Raw genomic sequence first — 4,703 nt, forward strand, 5'->3', positions numbered from 1 at the left:
TTCAGCGCCTGAATTTTACTTACTAGTTTCGGGTTTGGTTTTATACCATTGGTGGTGATTAAATGACCTAAATATTCTATCTCGCGTAAGACGAATTCTGATTTTTCGAGTTGGACCTTAAATCTGTGCTTTTTCAATCTATCAAATACAGTTTTTACGTTTTGGACATGTTGTTCGAAGGTGTTGCCTAAAATAATAATATCGTCGAGATATACTAGACAAATTTTGTCAATCAAACCTTCTAATACTTTGTTCATTACACGGGCGAAACAAGCTGGAGCGTTTCGTAAACCAAAAGGCATGCGCACAAAGTGCCAATGTCCTTTTTCTGTCGAAAATGCGGTTTTATGCTGATCATCAGGTTCTATCTCAATTTGATGGTACCCACTTTTTAAATCTAATTTTGAAAAATAATTTGAACTTCCTAAAAGATCTAAAATTGTAGTAATGTTTGGAATTGGATACTTGTCTTCTATTGTTTTCTCATTGAGTTTTCGGAAATCGACAACCATACGCCAAGCGACTTTTCCACTCTTATCCGGTTTCTTGGGAACAAGAAAGATTGGTGAATTGTAAGGCGATTCGCTTTCAACTATAATATTCTGACGTTTAAGTTCGTCTACCTGTTTGTCTACTTCAGCTCTTTGCACCTGTGGGAAGCGGTACGGTTTTGCATAAATGGGTTCTTCGGAATTTAATGGGATTTTATGCTTAGTGCTATGTGAGAACGTTAATATGTCACCTTCTTTGTAAAAGATTTCACTGTAGTCATTGCAGAGTTTTTGTAATACTACACGTTGACTATCGGGTAAATGATTGAGATCAACACTTATACACTTCTCACGGGAACTAGTATAAACATTGCATATATCTATGTTATGAGGATTAATATGCTTTGCTTTTATTTTAATTACAGGTGTTTCTTTAAGAATATTTCCGCGAATTGGAACTTCGCAATGGAAATTGTTAGCAATTGTAAGGGTTTCCGGAATTTTTATACCGTTAATCTCTTGTTCGGGGATCAAGACTGGTCCTTTTCTGATGGGAATTGAGAATATATGTTTATCTGTTTTATTTGCCAAAAATGTGTCAAATTTAAGTAAAGGATAGTTTATGTTGTTTAATACAATAATACCTGTTTCATAGTCTATTTTGGATTTCATTATCTCTAGGTTGTCTGAGCCTAAAAGTATGTCAAAATGTTGATGAAAGGGAACTACGAAAAATTTTAGAATTTGATTTTCCTGAAATAAATCGACATTCAAACATTCGTTGTGTTTAGTTTCTGTCGTTATAGTTTTTAGCAAAAAGTTTTCGGTGTATACAAGATCTGAAAAGTATTTATGAGCAATGTCCGGGTTAATTAGCGAATTTGTTGCACCTGTATCAATTAAAATTTTGAGAGATATATTTTCATTCAAATTTATTATAAGACAAGGTAAGGAAGGATAATTAAAATGCTCACTATGAAAGTTATTTTCTATATTTAGTTTTCCGAGGCATGTCGACGAAAATTTATAACTTCTAAATTATTATCGTCTACACTACCCTGATCATAATTGTTCAAACCGGGGTCGTATAAATCGTTATCATCATAATTATTTTGGTCGTCTAACCCTATCTTTTCGTTATAGTCATAGTTGTTATAACTATCTGAATTCATTTCTGAAGATGGTTCAAAGTTTTCTAAATATGGATGATGGTTATTCGGTGGTTCGATTTCTGTTAGCGAAACTTGCGGTTGTCGCCAACGCCGAAAAGCTGAGGCCTGATAATTTGGTGTTCTGCTACTGTTAGAGTTTTGTTGTATATTCTGTGTTCGAGTCTGAGGTCTGTTAATGCTTGAGTTAATTCTAGTTAAATTTTCGTTATGTCTTGGGAAATTTGGCATATTACTCGACATTTGAGGTCTTACAGGGAAATTTGGTTGTTGCCGAAAATGGTTTTGGTTGAAATTACTTGGTGGATTCCAATTTGGCGGTCTAATTGGATTTGGTTTAGGTTGTAAATTTAGTTTTGTGTTGAGTGAAGGATTAGGCATTCTTGGATAACTATTTCTGTCTGAGGGATGTTTAGTAATGTAATTTAATACTGTTGCTGTTGCTTGTGTGAGTGTATCATGGTCTTTAACGTCTAAAATTGTCTGTAGCATTACTGGACAGTTACTATAAAGAACTTCTAATGCTGTTTGTTCGTTTATTGACTTATGTGTGTCTTTTTGTACATTTGTCATTGTCTCGTCTTGCATAATTTTGATATTTAATTTAGTTTGAGCAGCTCTCAGTCTTTCTATGAATACACTTAAGCTTTCATTAGGTCGTATCTTTAAATTTTTAAACTGATGCGCTAATATCTTTTTATCCGTAAAATCTCCGGACCTATTTCTTAATGCTGTTCTAAGGTCTGGTCAGCTACTTATGTCTGATCTACATATTGCAAATTCGTTAGCATCTCCTATTAATTTAGAGGAAATTAAACAAAATACAAATTCATTTAGAGTCTGGTCATTGCTGTTACCGTATTTTTGGTGAAAATTATTTACCTTAACTATAAATGATTCTAACACATTACCATTTCCATCGAATTTTGGTAAAATTTCGCCGTAAGTTTTGGCAGCGCTAATTAGTTGTTCTGTGTTGTTTTGGTTAGGCATATTTATTCTACTTCCTAAAAGCAAATCGTCCAATCTAATTGAATTAAGCGACCTGTTTAAGGTTTCTAGGTCTATGATCTCTACTTGATTTTGGGGGCCAGTCATTAAATTCAATAAATTTTAGTTTCTTTGAATAAAGCTTGATTCGATTTTATGCAAAAGAATTCATAGGTACTATCATTAACACTGATACACAAAAATGTTAGATAACCCTCACTGAAACCTAACTCTGATCCTTACTTAAAATTAGCATTAAAATTAATACTTATTTCTAATACGCTCACTTCTTTTCAAAAGGGGAAACAATACGCTACACTTATTTCACAATTTCCCACTTACTTTGATCTAGAGTGCGATGAATTTTCTATTTCTCTGGTCCTCCTTTTTGATGTGTTTCCAGGGGTTGAAGTGGTTGCTCCTCGTTGCCGTCTTGGTCGGGAGTCCTCTTGCTGTTCTTGGTCCTTTTTGGAAGATTGCTGCTGTGATGTTTCCTTTTTAAGGTGTTGTCACAGGTCTTTGCGAAAATTTGGTCCTGCCGTCGGTCTCTGGTTTCTGCTTTCCCGTTTTGAGCGATGGGCTTATGGATCTTGTATTCTGGAGCTTTGTGGTCGTCGGAATTGTAACAATAAGGCACTTTCACAGTTTCTTTTCGGGCACGAGATCAATATCCCATTTAGCACTTGAAACTAATTTTTTTTAAAGTCGTTTAATGAACGTTTCCGAACTTTTACCACATCCGTTCCAACTGCGCCAGTTAACGAACGACGTTGGAAGTTTCTCTTACTAAAATTTGTATGTACACTTTATTTAAAACAAACTCCAAAATTGTTATAGTTATCAACTAAGAGTACAAAACTTGCGGTTCGCGAATTAAGTACTACAGCAATGTGCCATGCACGTGAACTGCGATACATTAATTAATTAAGAAGGCTAAAACAAAGCTTATATACTGCACAAGAAATAGTCTACTTTGCACATTATTGGGAATTAGTTGTCGGTGTGAGAACGCGCTGATTNCTATCCTGTCCTCTTCCGCCATCGAACGTCTCATCTATTTTACGTAAATAACTATCTAATTCATCAATAGTTTTAATACCTCTCAAAATAATACCCCTTTCAATTTCTGGCGAAAAATGTTTACTTACAAGATCAATAAATTTCTCCTCTGGTATTTCCTCCGTTAAAAATGATAATTGACAAGCTAATTTTAGCATATAATCCGCCCTACTACCTCGTCGATGACCACCAAATTTTAATTCGTAAAATAATTCCTTCTCGTGCTCAATTCCCCAGTAACGCTTACGAAACGCTTCACTAAATTGACTAAAATTTTGAAAAGTTCTTTCTTTCGTAGAGGCCCAATCACTAGCAGAACCCCGTAAACAATTCTGTTCGTGGTGTGGTTTTGTTATTGGAACATATGTGTTAGCTTGAATAACTCCTTCCCCTTTAAGAAGGAATTTTATGGTAAAGCCAGAAAATTCCTCTTAATTATAACGGAATAAAATAGTAATAATAATAATTATTAAAAGAGATTAGTTTCGCACCAACTGCACATCAATCAAAACAATATTAATTATCAAAGTATAATATAATAAGCAATAATAAACGTAACATTACTAAAAATTAAACACGTTTTCTCGGAATAGGAAAAGCCTCTTGGCCTGTCATTTCATCCAATTCGTCAGTATTCTCCCTATTCGGAGCCCTCTTCTTGCGAAAAATCCCAAAAAGCTTTTCCCTCACACAATACAAAATTATAAAGATCGCTATAATACTCAATATGACAATATAGAGTATGTTATTAATGTCATGCCATGGTTTCTTAATGTACGCTACCGGGTCATTCATATCGAGAGTCAATTTTGATAGTTGGTCTAAATTAATAGATTTTAAATTTAATTGTATAGGGTTAGCGTCTAATACCTCGTATGGTAACGGTGGTAAAAATACCGGTTCCTCAATAATATTTTCTCGTAAGTTAGTATNTAAATCTGACCTTTTTGGGTTTTGATTTTGTTTCCTAAGTCTTCTTGCATAATTTCTTTTC

This window comes from Agrilus planipennis, unplaced genomic scaffold, assembly GCF_000699045.2.
Source record: "Agrilus planipennis isolate EAB-ADULT unplaced genomic scaffold, Apla_2.0 scaffold198, whole genome shotgun sequence".
Taxonomy (NCBI): domain Eukaryota; kingdom Metazoa; phylum Arthropoda; class Insecta; order Coleoptera; family Buprestidae; genus Agrilus; species Agrilus planipennis.